The 21146-nt window shown below is 35.2% G+C and overlaps 4 non-coding genes across 4 annotated transcripts; all 4 read left to right on the forward strand.

Moving 5' to 3' along the window:
• The first annotated feature begins 9912 nt into the window (after positions 1–9912).
• On the forward strand, positions 9913–11907 carry LOC116803461. Its single transcript, XR_004363615.1, has one exon. It is a non-coding gene; the product is annotated as a small subunit ribosomal RNA (ribosomal RNA).
• Positions 11908–12594: 687 nt separating this feature from the next.
• LOC116803459 lies at positions 12595–12773 on the forward strand. Its single transcript, XR_004363613.1, has one exon. It is a non-coding gene; the product is annotated as a 5.8S ribosomal RNA (ribosomal RNA).
• Positions 12774–13869: 1096 nt separating this feature from the next.
• Positions 13870–15864, forward strand: LOC116803462. The gene has a single exon (XR_004363616.1). It is a non-coding gene; the product is annotated as a small subunit ribosomal RNA (ribosomal RNA).
• A 687-nt stretch (positions 15865–16551) lies between these two features.
• On the forward strand, positions 16552–16730 carry LOC116803460. Its single transcript, XR_004363614.1, has one exon. It is a non-coding gene; the product is annotated as a 5.8S ribosomal RNA (ribosomal RNA).
• Positions 16731–21146: the final 4416 nt, after the last annotated feature.

Raw genomic sequence — 21146 nt, forward strand, 5'->3', positions numbered from 1 at the left:
CCTACAAATCAATAAAAAGTGAATTCAAAACTGAAAACCAATCTTTCAACTGGGTGTTGCAACATGGCGACCGTGACAGGACACGTATAAGCTGTTGCAGAAGGAAAAGGAAAAAAGGAAGCCGCTTGTGATAAATTCCAACTTACATCATCAAGCACTGGATGTAAGAAGATCAGCACGCCCGGCATTCGACGCTCCGCAAAAGAAAAAAAACTTTTGACCACGCAACAACTTCAACAAACAACTGGAGCGTAGAAACAATGATCTGAGTGAGTAGAGTGTGAGTGTGATGGGTAAAAACAGGGGCGGAGTTCGAAATAAAGCAAAAAAGAGAATAGCGCACCTAAAGTGGCTATTATATACGAACACTCCACCGCCAGTATGGTCGAAAGCTCAAAAACTACAAGCCGAGCTAGACCACTAGGTCAAATTTCTTAATGAAACAAACCCAACCACACCCGCTCACTCAGTAAATGAAATAAAATGCTTACCAAAAATTAATAATATTCAACCTACCCAGCCAAAAAGCCTTCCGGAATTTAAGAAGATCTGCCCGAAGGACTGCGAGGGACCCTTGTTCACACCACATTGTGAACTCACTTGCAGGCATTGCAACACCGGCACACAACCCTAACAAGAGGACATTATCATCAACGTGGTGAGCAGCCCGCTCACTACGTCATCGAGGGCGTGTCAGCGTGCCAACACCGGCGACGCTCAGCTGACACAGGATAACGTGGTGTGCAGCCCGCCCACTACGTCAACACGGGAATAGTATTCACACTGTGGTGCGCTATCCGCACACTACAACAACGGTGGATCTCCAAGAACAAATAACAAGAGGGAACCAAAGAGCGCAAAATTTTTTTTTTATAGCACTGTGTGCAAAATTTTTTTCTGATTGCACTGCGATGCATATTTTTTTTAATAATTATAAAAACCAATTGTAACATTGAGCTTTTCTGCCCGTTGAGAAGTTCGGCCTGTAAAGCCAAACGAAAATTTAGGTAGGAAACCTGTAAATTCATACGGATGAATTAATTTTAAATTTCTCACCGCCGCAAGGCGTCTTAACAAAAAAAATAGATATTTTAAAATTAAAAAAAAAAAACAAAATCAATAAATAAAAAATAAGTAAATGTCATTTGACAACTCTATAAGTAAATTTTACCCAGACTCAATATATTCAGAAAATACTGTATTAGGAGAAAACCTTTTTTCAAAAATGAGTCTAGTAGATGTTAAGTTAGTGGACTCCACTGCCAATTTAATCAACAAGGTCGAAGTTGTTCCTTTAAACCTGGATTAAATAATAATTTGTTTAATTATTATAACAATAATTATGTTGATAAATATATGTTATAAAATATACAAAATGCATAGTAAATGCCTTAAGAAAAGATATGTAAGCAGAGCTAATGTTTTGGACAGGGTTTGATAGCTGAAAGGCAATAAATAAAGCAAAAAAAAACAAAACAAATTTAACCCAAGTAAGCAAGCATAAAACTGCCATGTCAAAAGCTTCAAAAAGAAAAGAAAAAAAAAAAACAAGCCTAGTTATGAACATATAAATAAATATGAAAATATAAAATGAAATATAAAATATAATTAAATAAATCTTTTTATTAAATTTATTAAATAAATCTTTTTATTAACACCCCAGTTCCTAACTTGATGGATTGGCTAAATATAATTGCTAAAATCAAGAAACTGCGGGAAGACTTTGATAGATCGTTTAAGTGCCTCAATAAGAGTGCATTAATAAGTAACGATACAAAGATATTAGGAAAATATAACGAGGTTCGTGTCATAATACTTGACCACAATACGAAATTTTCTTCGTTACAACAGACACAAGTAAAAGATATAATATCTCGATTAAAAGAGAACATATTATATGTGTCACAAAGGCACAAGTTACAAGTACTTGTTCCAAATACACTTAATTTCCCAGCTGAACTATTACTAGACGTAATTGCTGAGGAAAGAAATAAGGCAACAGAAATTAAAAAAGTAAACAAGATGGCACAATCAGTAGTAGATTTCCTAAAAACAGCCTCGTCTCTATTATTTGAGTACGACGGCAAAGCAGAAAACCTACAGAGTTTCAAAGACGCTCTGAACTTGTTAGATTCGATAAAAGGAGAACATGAGACTTTAGCAGTCAAATGTCATTAAGACCAAACTAATAGGTCATGCTAGGAACCTCATTAGCACAGAAAATACTATACAGGAACAGTAAAGGGGGAATCTGTTGAGGTACTCTCTGCAAAATTACTAAATCTGCAGCAAAAGAACAAAACAGCCAACCTTTACAAGCAAGAGGTGGAGCAATTAACAAAAGCTCTAGAAGGTGCTTATATTAGTGATGGTTTGAAACCAGAACTTTCAAACAAATACAGCACGACACAAGCCGTCAAAGCAATGACGAGGAATTGCTCAATTGATAAAGTAAAAGTTATCATGCAAGCAGGCACGTTCAACAGTATGAACGATGCCATATCTAAATTTATAGACAGTTGCACAGAAGCAACTGGACATTCCAACGCTGTTCTGTTCTACCAAAATCAAACTCAGCGCGGTACATACCGCGGTCGTTATAACACAAGGGGCCGCCCTTATTACAGAGGCGGTCATCGTTATAACAATACCAATAACAATAATAATAGAGGAAACTTTAGAGGCCGTGGCAACTCGAACCGAGGCCAAAATAACAATAATCAAGGATATGTAAGAGTAGCCCAAAATAACTCGGGAAACTCCGAACACCCTTTAGCTGCTCATCAATAAATAGATACAAGGTTCACACAATTAATCTTAGCCAAAACATATTTGTTAATTTTGTCAACGTAGAAACAAATAAAAAACTTGTCTTTTTAATATACACAGGTGCAGATATTTCTCTTCTAAAAGAAAATTCTGATATCTTTAATGATATCCAAGGCAACAATAAAATTAATATTCAAGGAATAGGACAAGAATTAATTCAATCCAAAGGATTAACTTCAATTGAGATACAGACAGGCAATTACATAATTCCACACGATTTTCATATAGTAGATTCACATTTCTTAATCCCATGTGATGGAATATTAGGAATTGATTTCATAAAGAAATTCAATTGTCAATTAGATTTTAATCAAACAGAAGATTGGCTCAAGATGAGACCAACTAATTTGAATTTCCCAATATACGTTCCGATAACATACAGCTCTGGTAATAACTCAATAATTCTACCAGCATGATCCCAGGTTGTCCGAAAAATGCAACTATCCTCAAATGAAGATAGTGTTTTAATAAAAAACCAGGAAATTCAAAAAGGCATTTATGTTGCAACACAGTTGCAACAACCAAAAATGCATTTATCCGATTGCTGAATACAAATAATAAAGATCAAATAGTAAATATAAAAGATCTACAATATGAATCACTTTCGAACTATGACATAGTTAAAACCAATCCTGAAGCAAGAGAAAAAACTGTCATGTCTCAATTAACACAAAATTTTCCACCACAATTCAAATCTACACTAACAGATTTATGCACCAAATATAGCGATGTATTCGGACTCGAAACCGAATCAATCACAACAAATAATTTCTACAAACAAAAGCTAAGATTGACAGATGATGAACCAGTATATATTAAAAATTATAGAAATCCTCATAGTCAACTTGACGAAATTCAAGTACAGGTAGAAAAATTAATTAATAACAAAATAGTCGAACCGTCTGTGTCCCCATATAACAGCCCACTTTTGTTAGTTCCAAAGAAATCTCTTCCTGGTTCTGACAAGAAAAAATGGATATTAGTAATTGACTATCGTCAAATTAATAAAAAATTGTTGTCCGATAAATTCCCACTCCCTAGAATTGATGATATTTTAGATCAGCTAGGTAGAGCAAAATATTATTCATGCCTAGACTTAATGTCAGTTTTTCATCAAATTGAACTCGAAGAAAGTTCAAGAGATGTAACGTCTTTTTCAACGAGCAATGGCTCATATCGCTTCACGCGATTACCATTCGGTCTAAAAATAGCACCAAATTCTTTTCAGAGAATGATGACTATAGCTTTCTCTGGACTTGAACCTTCTCAAGCATTCCTGTATATGGATGATTTAATAGTTATTGGTTGTTCCGAAAAACATATGGTTAAAAACTTGACTGATGTTTTTGAGAAATGCAGGAAATACATCCTAAAGCTACATCAAGAAAAATTTTCATTTTTCATGCATGAAGTCACATTTTTGGGACACAAATGCACAGATAAAGGAATCTTGCCAGATGACAAAAAGTATGACGTCATCAAAAATTATCCAGTTCCACACGATGCGGACAGTGCTAGACGATTTATTGCATTTTTCAATTACTATAGACGTTTTATCCAAAATTTTGCCGAATATTCTCGTCACATAACAAGATTATGTAAAAAAGATGTAAAATTCGAATGGACAGCTGAATGCCAGCATGCCTTCGAACATCTCAAATCGGCATTAATTAATCCCAATTTATTACAATACCCAAATTTCAGCAAAGAGTTTTGCGTAATAACGGATGCAAGTAAGCAAGCTTGTGGAGCAGTGTTAACTCAATGCAAAAAAGGTCTCCAATGCATCAAGTCTCATATGCATCAAGAGCGTTTACAAAGGGTGAAAGTAATAAAAGCATAACAGAACAAGAATTGGCAGCAATTCATTGGGCAATAATTCATTTCAGACCATATATTTATGGTAGACTGTCAAAACAGAAAACAGACCACTTACATACCTGTTCTCTATGATAAATCCGAGCTCTAAACTAACTCGTATGAGACTTGAGTATCTAAAGGGAAAAGACAACTATGTAGCTGATGCGTTATCAAGAATAACCATCAAAGAACTACAAGAAATGACCAGAAATATAAAGAAAGTCACTACAAGATATCAAAGTAGACAAAAATCCTGCGCAGGACATAAAGAAATAGAATTGCCTAAGCAATCTATAGAAAAAGCTTCAAAGGCCAACGTATATGAAGTCATCAAAAGTGACGATTTACGTAAAGAAATGACCTTGCATATAAAAAATATGCTATGTTTCTTTAAACATGGTAAGAAAATTATTGCAAGATATGATGTTAGCGATTTATATACTAATGGAATACTTGATTTAGGTCATTTTTTCCAAAGGCAAGCCGGTATAAATAAAATCAAGTCAAAGTGGCACCGTGGGAAAATATCTTTGAACATGTTTCAATTGATAATTTCAAAATAATGGGCAATAAAATATTAAATTCATTGAGAGTAGCGCTACTTAACCCGGTGACCCTAATAGAAAAATTAAAAGAAAAAGAAGCTATATTGTCTACATTTCATGACGATCCAATACAAGGAGGTCACACAGGCATCACAAAAACCTTGGCCAAGGTCAAAAGATACTATTACTGGAAAGGTATGTCTAAAGATATAACTGAGTACATTAAAAAATGTCAGAAATGTCAAAAATCAAAAGTGACAAGAAATAAAATAACTCCTTTAACAATAACAGAGACCCCAATAAAAGCTTTCGACAGGGTGATAGTGGAAACTATAGGTCCGCTACCAAAATCAGGAAATGTCAATGAATATGCAATCACACTAATATGTGATTTAACTAATATCTAGTTGCCATACCAGTTGCAAACAAAAGCGCAAATACTGTCGCTGAAGCAATTTATAAATCTTTTATTCTAAAGTACGGTCCAATGAAGACGTTCATTACGGACATGGGAACAGAATATAAGAATTCAGTTATAAATGACTTGTCAAATATCTAAAAATAAAAAATATAACATCAACTGCACACCATCACCAGACAGTTGGAACAGTAGAAAGAAGTCACAGAACTTTCAATGAATATATACGTTCATACATATCGGTTGATAAAACTGATTGGGACGTATGGCTTAAATATTTCGTATACTGTTTTAACACGACCCCATCAATAGCACATAACTATTGCCCATACGAACTTGTCTTTGGTAAAACAAATAACTTGCCAAATCAATTTAATAGCATAACTAATATAGAACCCATATATAATGTACATGATTATGCTAAGAAAAGTAAATATAGATTAGAAGTAGCCTATAAAAGTGCTAGAACTATGATAGGTGAACATAAAAAGAAAAATAAGAAACTTTATGATCAGAAAGCAAGGAACTTTGATATATTAGTAGGAGATAAAGTTCTATTAAAAAACGAAACAGGTCATAAGTTAAACTCCAAATATACAGGTCCGTATAAAGTAACGAAAATAGGAGAAAATAATAACGTTATAATAACTAATAATAAAAATAAAAAGCAAACGTTACGTAGTGTTACTGTGAAAGTGAAGTGTTGGCCATTAATACGCCTACACTTAAAAGAACAGTGAGACACATCTGTTTAAAGAACTTCCAACATTTACCGGAGCTATAAATCCAGAAATTTTTTTTTTGGTTACTTCCGAAATGCTGGGAAATAAAAAAATAAAAATAAAAGAACCTAAAACTAAATATATTAAGGAATTACCAAATAAGTGCAAAATTAAAATCTAAGTGAATCAAAACATAAGGAAGTAAACCCAAATCAATCAGTTAAAAAAGAAAAAATCTTTAATACGAACTATTAAATAAGTGCATATAAAACAAAACTATATACACTCAAAGAAAATATATATCTAAATAAACTCTATCTAGCTCAACGGAAAATAACAAAAGAAATAAATCTTAAAGTGTTTTCAAGAGAGGAGAGTAATAGACTTCAAACGTAACATAAGTGAAAAATCAATAAGAGTGAATAAAATTTAAATGAAGACAAAAAAAAACTGAAGATATAAAGTTTGAATAAATTAATTAATAAATTAAAAATAAACTAAAACTATACAATACAAAAATAAAAATAACAATAATAAAATTATGAAATAACCGCTACTCACGAAACATCAGCAACTATAAACATTTAAAAACAATAAAAAAAGAAAAAAAATAAGAAACCAACAATTTTGTACTCTAATAAAAAAAATAAAATGGCAAGTGATCACCAACCGTTGTGCTGGTTGCACAAGATGAAGGAGCCCAACGCTAAATTAACAAGGTGGAAATTCAGACTAGCAGAATACGACTTCGATATTAAATACGTCAAAGGCAAGGAAATCATGTAGCAGATGCCCTATCCAGGATTACTATAGAGGAAGCGTTCTTTACTGAAGCTACACAGCACAGCGCCCAAGAAGACAACCAGAATTTAATTGCCCTAACAGAAAAAGCGGTAAATAATTACAATAGACAAGTCATTTTCACTAAGGGACCAGAAAAAGTAAAACAGGAGAATTATTATAAGAAAAAGATCATTCATAATTCGTACGAAACACTCACTCATAAAAAAGCCAAACAGTATTTGATAGATTACTTCGTAAACAACCACAGCGCTTTATACATAGACAGCGACGCTGATTTTGAAACAATACAGGCAGCCCATAAAGAAATTATCAACCCAAGCACCACAAAGGTAATTAGAAGCCTAACTTTACTAAAAAACATTAAATCATATGCAGAATTTAAGGAATTAATCCTTCAATCCCATGAAAAGTTATTGCACCCAGGAATCCAGAAGACTAAGAAATTATTTAGTGAAAACTACTTTTTTCCAAATAGCCAACTACAAATCCAAAACATTATAAACGAATGTCAAGTTTGTAATCTAGCAAAGTCAGAGCATAGAAATACTAAAGTCCCATTTAAACTCACGCCAAGTATAGAATTCTGTAGAGACAAATTCGTTATAGATATTTATTCAGCCGAAGGCAAACACTATTTGAGCTGCATAGACACTTATTCAAAATTCGCTACACTAGAGCAGATAAAAACCAAGGACTGGATAGAATGCAAGAACGCCCTGATGCGCATATTTAATCAATTGGGAAAACCGAAGCTATTAAAAGCAGACAGAGGTGGTGCATTTTCAAGTCTAGCATTAAAAGAATGGTTAGAAACAGAAGGACTACAACTACAGCTAAATACCACAAAAACAGGAGTAGCAGATATAGAACGTTTTCATAAGACCATTAACGAAAAAATAAGAAAAATCAATACTATGAAAAATACTGAAACAGACCTGAGTAAAATGGAAACTATACTTTATACTTACAATCACAAAACAAAACATGACACCACGGGACAAACGCCCGCTCACATATTTTTATACGCAGGACAACCTACCTTGAACACGCAGGAACTAAAGAAAACTAAAATAGACAAATTAAACAAAGGTAGAGAAGACCACGATATTGACACAAGATACAGAAAAGGACCATTACAAAAAGGCAAATTGGACAACCCATATAAACCAACCAAAAACGTAGAACAAACAGACCCTGACCACTACAAAATTACTAATAGAAACAGAGCTATGCATTACTACAAAACACAATTCAAAAAACGAAAGAAAATTAATCAAACCCATACCCCAACTCAAATGGCTACCAGTTAGACTACACAGATTCACAATTATATTTTGAAAAGGAAAACAAAGTGTATAGTAATGAAAACAAAGAAATAAACAATGAATGTGTCACCCATATAATTAAGCACCTAAATCCAATCTGTAATTTTAAGCCAATACCCACAAATGAATTAATGAAATATATAGAATAATGATGTATATAAAACTAAAATTAAGAAAAAAACAAAATCAGGACACACCACCACAAACTGGAATGGAAGAAGTTCCACTACCCTTACTATATCCATCAGTCCCAGCCCAAGTATAGGCTTATCTTTAAGGGAAGGGAAGTGACGTATTCACGCCAACTCATTACGATAAACAGTTAAACAGCAGTTTCGTCTGCTCTCTCTGAGTCTCTTCTCAACGTAAACATCCAAGAACATCTCCCAAGATTAAACTAACATAATATGATTTTATCAGTTGCTGATCACCGTTTAAAGCTATTTTCTGCGTTATCTACGTGTCGATCGTCACGTAGTCCACTTCACAACCTTGGGAGATATTCCGTTGTTCCTATTCTTTATTTCTGTAACCCATATAGGCCCCTCCTCAATCTCACTCACATTCGAAGTTAGTCTTAAGTTGAAAGTTATGCTGTAAAGTTCAATAAGTCTTAAACCGATAATTAATAAACGAAAAACGAATTTATTCAGTGTTTAATTTATTTCGGAGTTGATCCTAGTTTAAATACGGATCATTTGTTCGGCTTGAAAAATAAAAACTATTTAACTTTCAGCGTTGATCTTAGTTTAAATACGGATCATTTGTTCGGCTCAATAAAAACTATTAAACTATATATATGTAGGAAACGCATATAAGCGTCGCTGCGCTGCAGGCTATGCCGGCGACGGTATAATACAAATATGGATTCTTATGAAAGAAATATAAAATTATATATTAAATGTGGAAATATTATCATATGCGCTTGGTTTTATTTTATATATTACCAGAGAGATATATGAAAAGAGATAAATTTTAAATTTATCTTCAAAATGCAAATGATTTAACTTAATATTTATATTGGTTAAACAAAAATTGTACATGTGTGGATACAATAATTATGTATGTTGGAAATAAAATGATATTTTATAATGAAATATGTATATATAAAAAGATAAAATTATAGAAACATATATATTACAATAATTATATGAAATTCTTGTTATATTGGTAAAACAAGTATAAATTAAAAATGAAAATATGGATTACGAATGCTATATAAAAATGGCCGTAATCGAATAGATTTTTTACTTATATTTATATATTTAAAATTTTACCCAAAGGCGAAATATTGAATTTTATTCAATATAATAAAAATCATGGAATTATATAAAGTGAAAAATCTATATATCTATTATATTGCTTATTTCGATTCAAAAAATATGAATGGAATATGAAGGAAAAACATTATTCTGGTTGATCCTGCCAGTAGTTATATGCTTGTCTCAAAGATTAAGCCATGCATGTCTAAGTACACACGAATTAAAAGTGAAACCGCAAAAGGCTCATTATATCAGTTATGGTTCCTTAGATCGTTAACAGTTACTTGGATAACTGTGGTAATTCTAGAGCTAATACATGCAATTAAAACATGAACCTTATGGGACATGTGCTTTTATTAGGCTAAAACCAAGCGATCGCAAGATCGTTATATTGGTTGAACTCTAGATAACATGCAGATCGTATGGTCTTGTACCGACGACAGATCTTTCAAATGTCTGCCCTATCAACTTTTGATGGTAGTATCTAGGACTACCATGGTTGCAACGGGTAACGGGGAATCAGGGTTCGATTCCGGAGAGGGAGCCTGAGAAACGGCTACCACATCTAAGGAAGGCAGCAGGCGCGTAAATTACCCACTCCCAGCTCGGGGAGGTAGTGACGAAAAATAACAATACAAGACTCATATCCGAGGCCCTGTAATTGGAATGAGTACACTTTAAATCCTTTAACAAGGACCAATTGGAGGGCAAGTCTGGTGCCAGCAGCCGCGGTAATTCCAGTTCCAATAGCGTATATTAAAGTTGTTGCGGTTAAAACGTTCGTAGTTGAACTTGTGCTTCATACGGGTAGTACAACTTACAATTGTGGTTAGTACTATACCTTTATGTATGTAAGCGTATTACCGGTGGTGTTCTTATATGTGATTAAATACTTGTATTTTTTCATATGTTCCTCCTATTTAAAAACCTGCACTAGTGCTCTTAAACGAGTGTTATTGTGGGCCGGTACTATTACTTTGAACAAATTAGAGTGCTTAAAGCAGGCTTCAAATGCCTGAATATTCTGTGCATGGGATAATGAAATAAGACCTCTGTTCTGCTTTCATTGGTTTTCAGATCAAGAGGTAATGATTAATAGAAGCAGTTTGGGGGCATTAGTATTACGACGCGAGAGGTGAAATTCTTGGACCGTCGTAAGACTAACTTAAGCGAAAGCATTTGCCAAAGATGTTTTCATTAATCAAGAACGAAAGTTAGAGGTTCGAAGGCGATCAGATACCGCCCTAGTTCTAACCATAAACGATGCCAGCTAGCAATTGGGTGTAGCTACTTTTATGGCTCTCTCAGTCGCTTCCCGGGAAACCAAAGCTTTTGGGCTCCGGGGGAAGTATGGTTGCAAAGCTGAAACTTAAAGGAATTGACGGAAGGGCACCACCAGGAGTGGAGCCTGCGGCTTAATTTGACTCAACACGGGAAAACTTACCAGGTCCGAACATAAGTGTGTAAGACAGATTGATAGCTCTTTCTCGAATCTATGTGTGGTGGTGCATGGCCGTTCTTAGTTCGTGGAGTGATTTGTCTGGTTAATTCCGATAACGAACGAGACTCAAATATATTAAATAGATATCTTCAGGATTATGGTGCTGAAGCTTATGTAGCCTTCATTCATGGTGGCAGTAAAATGTTTATTGTGTTTAAATGTGTTTATGTAAGTGGAGCCGTACCTGTTGGTTTGTCCCATTATAAGGACACTAGCTTCTTAAATGGACAAATTGCGTCTAGCAATAATGAGATTGAGCAATAACAGGTCTGTGATGCCCTTAGATGTCCTGGGCTGCACGCGCGCTACAATGAAAGTATCAACGTGTATTTCCTAGACCGAGAGGTCCGGGTAAACCGCTGAACCACTTTCATGCTTGGGATTGTGAACTGAAACTGTTCACATGAACTTGGAATTCCCAGTAAGTGTGAGTCATTAACTCGCATTGATTACGTCCCTGCCCTTTGTACACACCGCCCGTCGCTACTACCGATTGAATTATTTAGTGAGGTCTCCGGACGTGATCACTGTGACGCCTTGCGTGTTACGGTTGTTTCGCAAAAGTTGACCGAACTTGATTATTTAGAGGAAGTAAAAGTCGTAACAAGGTTTCCGTAGGTGAACCTGCGGAAGGATCATTATTGTATAATATCCTTATCGTTAATAAATATTTGTTATAATACAAATAAATACAATTTACCAAAATAAAAATATTACAAAATGATTCCACGGAATCAAAAGTTAAAGTCAAAATAAAATGAAGATGGCTTTTATTTTATATGTGGGGCTTGGCAACCTCATAAAAAGACTTTAACATTATTAATGTTGCTGTGCGTATTTGTGGCAGTACTTACTACAACAACGGCGTTTCCTATAAAAACAAATTCTCGAAAATGGAAATCGAAGAAACTAAACTAAATTCGAAAGTAGAAGTCGAATTAAAATAAAAATAATTTTGAATGTGTGGTAATCAAAATAAGTGTGTGTGTATATGGACCATAATATACACGCGTTGCGAATATGTATTGTTCATCTATGTTATGAGCATACGTTGGCTAATGCAACAACCTAAAATATACAATGTTTGTACCTGTCATCCATCAGGTTAATGTTTTATATAAATTTTGCAGTATGTGTCACCCAAAATAGCAAACCATAACCAGATTATTATGATACATAATGCTTATATGAAACTAAGACATTTCGCAACATTTATTTTAGGTATAAAAATAAATTTATTGAAGGAATTGATATATGCCAGTAAAATGGTGTATTTTTAATTTCTTTCAATAAAAACAATATTGACATTATATAAAATTGAATTATAAAACTCTAAGCGGTGGATCACTCGGCTCATGGGTCGATGAAGAACGCAGCAAACTGTGCGTCATCGTGTGAACTGCAGGACACATGAACATCGACATTTTGAACGCATATCGCAGTCCATGCTGTTATGTACTTTAATTAATTTTATAGTGCTGCTTGGACTACATATGGTTGAGGGTTGTAAGACTATGCTAATTAAGTTGTTTATAAATTTTTTATAAGCATATGGTATATTATTGGATTAAATAATGATTTTATTCATAATATTAAAAAAGAAATGAAAAACATTATCTCACATTTGAATGTGAAAAACGAAGAGAAATATTTTCTTTTTCAATCAAATAATACTGAGAAATGTCTAGCATAAAAAATTGAAATATTTTTCATCTAGAATTGTCTCTTATTAATGATTCGGAAAAAGAAAAATCTTGGTTTTGTTATTATTCTTCGTTGGTTCGTTAAATGGATAAAAAATGACTTTGCTTACAAGAACTATTGGAACTATTTATAACGAATTTAATTGATTGTTTTATCATTTATATATAAAGAATTTATGGCAAAATATAGTTATATATACAACCTCAACTCATATGGGACTACCCCCTGAATTTAAGCATATTAATTAGTGGAGGAAAAGAAACTAACAAGGATTTTCTTAGTAGCGGCGAGCGAAAAGAAAACAGTTCAGCACTAAGTCACTTTGTCTATATGGCAAATGTGAGATGCAAAATATGGATTCTTATGAAAGAAATATAAAATTATATATTAAATGTGGAAATATTATCATATGCGCTTGGTTTTATTTTATATATTACCAGAGAGATATATGAAAAGAGATAAATTTTAAATTTATCTTCAAAATGCAAATGATTTAACTTAATATTTATATTGGTTAAACAAAAATTGTACATGTGTGGATACAATAATTATGTATGTTGGAAATAAAATGATATTTTATAATGAAATATGTATATATAAAAAGATAAAATTATAGAAACATATATATTACAATAATTATATGAAATTCTTGTTATATTGGTAAAACAAGTATAAATTAAAAATGAAAATATGGATTACGAATGCTATATAAAAATGGCCGTAATCGAATAGATTTTTTACTTATATTTATATATTTAAAATTTTACCCAAAGGCGAAATATTGAATTTTATTCAATATAATAAAAATCATGGAATTATATAAAGTGAAAAATCTATATATCTATTATATTGCTTATTTCGATTCAAAAAATATGAATGGAATATGAAGGAAAAACATTATTCTGGTTGATCCTGCCAGTAGTTATATGCTTGTCTCAAAGATTAAGCCATGCATGTCTAAGTACACACGAATTAAAAGTGAAACCGCAAAAGGCTCATTATATCAGTTATGGTTCCTTAGATCGTTAACAGTTACTTGGATAACTGTGGTAATTCTAGAGCTAATACATGCAATTAAAACATGAACCTTATGGGACATGTGCTTTTATTAGGCTAAAACCAAGCGATCGCAAGATCGTTATATTGGTTGAACTCTAGATAACATGCAGATCGTATGGTCTTGTACCGACGACAGATCTTTCAAATGTCTGCCCTATCAACTTTTGATGGTAGTATCTAGGACTACCATGGTTGCAACGGGTAACGGGGAATCAGGGTTCGATTCCGGAGAGGGAGCCTGAGAAACGGCTACCACATCTAAGGAAGGCAGCAGGCGCGTAAATTACCCACTCCCAGCTCGGGGAGGTAGTGACGAAAAATAACAATACAAGACTCATATCCGAGGCCCTGTAATTGGAATGAGTACACTTTAAATCCTTTAACAAGGACCAATTGGAGGGCAAGTCTGGTGCCAGCAGCCGCGGTAATTCCAGTTCCAATAGCGTATATTAAAGTTGTTGCGGTTAAAACGTTCGTAGTTGAACTTGTGCTTCATACGGGTAGTACAACTTACAATTGTGGTTAGTACTATACCTTTATGTATGTAAGCGTATTACCGGTGGAGTTCTTATATGTGATTAAATACTTGTATTTTTTCATATGTTCCTCCTATTTAAAAACCTGCACTAGTGCTCTTAAACGAGTGTTATTGTGGGCCGGTACTATTACTTTGAACAAATTAGAGTGCTTAAAGCAGGCTTCAAATGCCTGAATATTCTGTGCATGGGATAATGAAATAAGACCTCTGTTCTGCTTTCATTGGTTTTCAGATCAAGAGGTAATGATTAATAGAAGCAGTTTGGGGGCATTAGTATTACGACGCGAGAGGTGAAATTCTTGGACCGTCGTAAGACTAACTTAAGCGAAAGCATTTGCCAAAGATGTTTTCATTAATCAAGAACGAAAGTTAGAGGTTCGAAGGCGATCAGATACCGCCCTAGTTCTAACCATAAACGATGCCAGCTAGCAATTGGGTGTAGCTACTTTTATGGCTCTCTCAGTCGCTTCCCGGGAAACCAAAGCTTTTGGGCTCCGGGGGAAGTATGGTTGCAAAGCTGAAACTTAAAGGAATTGACGGAAGGGCACCACCAGGAGTGGAGCCTGCGGCTTAATTTGACTCAACACGGGAAAACTTACCAGGTCCGAACATAAGTGTGTAAGACAGATTGATAGCTCTTTCTCGAATCTATGTGTGGTGGTGCATGGCCGTTCTTAGTTCGTGGAGTGATTTGTCTGGTTAATTCCGATAACGAACGAGACTCAAATATATTAAATAGATATCTTCAGGATTATGGTGCTGAAGCTTATGTAGCCTGCATTCATGGTGGCAGTAAAATGTTTATTGTGTTTAAATGTGTTTATGTAAGTGGAGCCGTACCTGTTGGTTTGTCCCATTATAAGGACACTAGCTTCTTAAATGGACAAATTGCGTCTAGCAATAATGAGATTGAGCAATAACAGGTCTGTGATGCCCTTAGATGTCCTGGGCTGCACGCGCGCTACAATGAAAGTATCAACGTGTATTTCCTAGACCGAGAGGTCCGGGTAAACCGCTGAACCACTTTCATGCTTGGGATTGTGAACTGAAACTGTTCACATGAACTTGGAATTCCCAGTAAGTGTGAGTCATTAACTCGCATTGATTACGTCCCTGCCCTTTGTACACACCGCCCGTCGCTACTATCGATTGAATTATTTAGTGAGGTCTCCGGACGTGATCACTGTGACGCCTTGCGTGTTACGGTTGTTTCGCAAAAGTTGACCGAACTTGATTATTTAGAGGAAGTAAAAGTCGTAACAAGGTTTCCGTAGGTGAACCTGCGGAAGGATCATTATTGTATAATATCCTTATCGTTAATAAATATTTGTTATAATACAAATAAATACAATTTACCAAAATAAAAATATTACAAAATGATTCCACGGAATCAAAAGTTAAAGTCAAAATAAAATGAAGATGGCTTTTATTTTATATGTGGGGCTTGGCAACCTCATAAAAAGACTTTAACATTATTAATGTTGCTGTGCGTATTTGTGGCAGTACTTACTACAACAACGGCGTTTCCTATAAAAACAAATTCTCGAAAATGGAAATCGAAGAAACTAAACTAAATTCGAAAGTAGAAGTCGAATTAAAATAAAAATAATTTTGAATGTGTGGTAATCAAAATAAGTGTGTGTGTATATGGACCATAATATACACGCGTTGCGAATATGTATTGTTCATCTATGTTATGAGCATACGTTGGCTAATGCAACAACCTAAAATATACAATGTTTGTACCTGTCATCCATCAGGTTAATGTTTTATATAAATTTTGCAGTATGTGTCACCCAAAATAGCAAACCATAACCAGATTATTATGATACATAATGCTTATATGAAACTAAGACATTTCGCAACATTTATTTTAGGTATAAAAATAAATTTATTGAAGGAATTGATATATGCCAGTAAAATGGTGTATTTTTAATTTCTTTCAATAAAAACAATATTGACATTATATAAAATTGAATTATAAAACTCTAAGCGGTGGATCACTCGGCTCATGGGTCGATGAAGAACGCAGCAAACTGTGCGTCATCGTGTGAACTGCAGGACACATGAACATCGACATTTTGAACGCATATCGCAGTCCATGCTGTTATGTACTTTAATTAATTTTATAGTGCTGCTTGGACTACATATGGTTGAGGGTTGTAAGACTATGCTAATTAAGTTGTTTATAAATTTTTTATAAGCATATGGTATATTATTGGATTAAATAATGATTTTATTCATAATATTAAAAAAGAAATGAAAAACATTATCTCACATTTGAATGTGAAAAACGAAGAGAAATATTTTCTTTTTCAATCAAATAATACTGAGAAATGTCTAGCATAAAAAATTGAAATATTTTTCATCTAGAATTGTCTCTTATTAATGATTCGGAAAAAGAAAAATCTTGGTTTTGTTATTATTCTTCGTTGGTTCGTTAAATGGATAAAAAATGACTTTGCTTACAAGAACTATTGGAACTATTTATAACGAATTTAATTGATTGTTTTATCATTTATATATAAAGAATTTATGGCAAAATATAGTTATATATACAACCTCAACTCATATGGGACTACCCCCTGAATTTAAGCATATTAATTAGTGGAGGAAAAGAAACTAACAAGGATTTTCTTAGTAGCGGCGAGCGAAAAGAAAACAGTTCAGCACTAAGTCACTTTGTCTATATGGCAAATGTGAGATGCAGTGTATGGAGCGTCAATATTCTAGTATGAGAAATTAATGATTTAAGTCCTTCTTAAATGAGGCCATTTACCCATAGAGGGTGCCAGGCCCGTATAACGTTAATGATTGCTAGATGATGTTTCCAAAGAGTCGTGTTGCTTGATAGTGTAGCACTAAGTGGGTGGTAAACTCCATCTAAAACTAAATATAACCATGAGACCGATAGTAAACAAGTACCGTGAGGGAAAGTTGAAAAGAGGTTAAGCCCGATGAACCTGAATATCCGTTATGGAAAATTCATCATTAAAATTGTAATATTTAAATAATATTATTAAGAATAATATGCATTTTTTCCATATAAGGACATTGTAATCTATTAGCATATCCCAAATTTATCATAAAATATAACTTATAGTTTATTCCTATTAAATTGCTTGCATTTTAACACAGAATAAATGTTATTAATTTGATAAAGTGCTGATAGATTTATATTATTACAGAGCGTTAATTTTTCGGAATTATATAATGGCATAATTATCATTGATTTTTGTGTTTATTATATGCTCTTGTATGATTAACAATGCGAAAGATTCAGGATACCTTCGGGACCCGTCTTGAAACACGGACCAAGGAGTCTAACATATGTGCAAGTTATTGGGATGTAAACCTAATTAACTTGACTAATAATGGGATTAGTTTTTTAGCTATTTATAGCTAATTAACACAATCCCGGGGCGTTCTATATAGTTATGTATAATGTATATTTATATTATTTATGCCTCTAACTGGAACGTACCTTGAGCATATATGCTGTGACCCGAAAGATGGTGAACTATACTTGATCAGGTCGAAGTCAGGGGAAACCCTGATGGAAGACCGAAACAGTTCTGACGTGCAAATCGATTGTCAGAATTGAGTATAGGGGCGAAAGACCAATCGAACCATCTAGTAGCTGGTTCCTTCCGAAGTTTCCCTCAGGATAGCTGGTGCATTTTAATATTATAAAATAATCTTATCTGGTAAAGCGAATGATTAGAGGCCTTAGGGTTGAAACGATCTTAACCTATTCTCAAACTTTAAATGGGTAAGAACCTTAACTTTCTTGATATGAAGTTCAAGGTTATGATATAATGTGCCCAGTGGGCCACTTTTGGTAAGCAGAACTGGCGCTGTGGGATGAACCAAACGTAATGTTACGGTGCCCAAATTAACAACTCATGCAGATACCATGAAAGGCGTTGGTTGCTTAAAACAGCAGGACGGTGATCATGGAAGTCGAAATCCGCTAAGGAGTGTGTAACAACTCACCTGCCGAAGCAACTAGCCCTTAAAATGGATGGCGCTTAAGTTGTATACCTATACATTACCGCTAAAGTAGATGATTTATATTACTTGTGATATAAATTTTGAAACTTTAGTGAGTAGGAAGGTACAATGGTATGCGTAGAAGTGTTTGGCGTAAGCCTGCATGGAGCTGCCATTGGTACAGATCTTGGTGGTAGTAGCAAATAATCGAATGAGACCTTGGAGGACTGAAGTGGAGAAGGGTTTCGTGTGAACAGTGGTTGATCACGAGTTAGTCGGTCCTAAGTTCAAGGCGAAAGCCGAAAATTTTCAAGTAAAACAAAAATGCCTAACTATATAAACAAAGCGAATATAATACACTTGAATAATTTTGAACGAAAGGGAATACGGTTCCAATTCCGTAACCTGTTGAGTATCCGTTTGTTATTAAATATGGGCCTCGTGCTCATCCTGGCAACAGGAACGACCATAAAGAAGCCGTCGAGAGATATCGGAAGAGTTTTCTTTTCTGTTTTATAGCCGTACTACCATGGAAGTCTTTCGCAGAGAGATATGGTAGATGGGCTAGAAGAGCATGACATATACTGTTGTGTCGATATTTTCTCCTCGGACCTTGAAAATTTATGGTGGGGACACGCAAACTTCTCAACAGGCCGTACCAATATCCGCAGCTGGTCTCCAAGGTGAAGAGTCTCTAGTCGATAGAATAATGTAGGTAAGGGAAGTCGGCAAATTAGATCCGTAACTTCGGGATAAGGATTGGCTCTGAAGATTGAGATAGTCGGGCTTGATTGGGAAACAATAACATGGTTTATGTGCTCGTTCTGGGTAAATAGAGTTTCTAGCATTTATGTTAGTTACTTGTTCCCCGGATAGTTTAGTTACGTAGCCAATTGTGGAACTTTCTTGCTAAAATTTTTAAGAATACTATTTGGGTTAAACCAATTAGTTCTTATCTTATAACGATTATCAATTAACAATCAATTCAGAACTGGCACGGACTTGGGGAATCCGACTGTCTAATTAAAACAAAGCATTGTGATGGCCCTAGCGGGTGTTGACACAATGTGATTTCTGCCCAGTGCTCTGAATGTCAAAGTGAAGAAATTCAAGTAAGCGCGGGTCAACGGCGGGAGTAACTATGACTCTCTTAAGGCCGACAAATGTTTTACCGTTGGCATTAAGGGCCAGCCGAAACAGAAGTGTACCGTGCTAGAGGCACAGAGCTTTTACGTAGGCTCAAGGGAGATTCCATCATTGAAGCGAACGGACGAGTGGAAGTACTTAGGCATCAACTTCACTGCAACCGGGAGGGTTCGATGCAATCCGGCCGAGGACATTGGTCCGAAGCTACAAAGATTGACAAAGGCCCCCTCAAACCACAACAGAGGATGTTCGCCCTTAGGACTGTCCTTATCCCACAGCTCTATCACAAGTTAGCCCTTGGGAGTGTGGCGATAGGCGTCCTACGAAAAACTGACAAACTAATACGATACTATGTGCGAAGATGGCTAAATCTTCCGCTGGATATACCGATAGCATTCATTCACGCACCCCCAAAAAGTGGAGGTCTCGGAATTCCATCACTTAGATGGGTAGCTCCAATGTTAAGGCTAAGACGTTTGAGTAATATTAAATGGCCTCACCTCACGCAAAACGAGGTAGCCAGCTCTTTCCTCGAAGCAGAAAAACAACGGGCCCGAGATAGATTATTAGCAGAACAAAATGAATTGTTATCGCGTCCGGCAATAGAAAAATATTGGGCGAACAAATTGTACCTCTCAGTTGATGGTAGCGGACTCCGTGAAGCAGGCCATTGGGGCCCGCAACACGGGTGGGTTAATCAACCCACGCGTTTACTAACAGGAAAGGAATATATAGACGGTATTCGTCTGCGGATAAATGCCCTACCCACGAAGTCTCGTACTACAAGGGGAAGGCACGAATTGGAACGACAGTGTCGTGCAGGATGTGACGCTCCCGAAACAACAAACCATATTATGCAAAAATGTTACCGATCGCATGGGAGGCGCATAGCTAGACACAACTGCGTAGTAAATCGAATCAAGCGGGGACTTGAGGAGAGAGGCTGCGTAGTCATTGTTGAACCAAGTCTGCAGTGCGAATCCGGTCTTAATAAACCAGACCTGGTGGCACTACGACAAAATCACATTGATGTGATCGACATACAAATTGTGACAGACGGACACTCTATGGATGATGCACACCAGCGCAAAATCAATAGATACGACAGACCGGACATACGAACTGAGTTGCGTCGCAGATTCGAAGCCGCAGGTGACATTGAATTCCATTCTGCCACCCTGAACTGGAGGGGGATCTGGAGTGGTCAATCCGTTAAAAGATTGATAGCGAAGGGTCTCCTCAGCAAATATGATAGTCATATCATTAGCGTCCAGGTTATGAGAGGCAGTCTCGGTTGTTTTAAACAGTTCATGTACCTGAGCGGGTTTTCCCGAGATTGGACTTAGCTAAAACGTTTGGTTCAAAACATTTGCTTGCTGCCTTGGCATAACATCAATAAAGGCATAAACATCGCAAATAATGGTAATATATAAATTGGCT

Source organism: Drosophila sechellia, unplaced genomic scaffold, assembly GCF_004382195.2.
Source record: "Drosophila sechellia strain sech25 unplaced genomic scaffold, ASM438219v1 Y_36, whole genome shotgun sequence".
Lineage (NCBI taxonomy): Eukaryota > Metazoa > Arthropoda > Insecta > Diptera > Drosophilidae > Drosophila > Drosophila sechellia.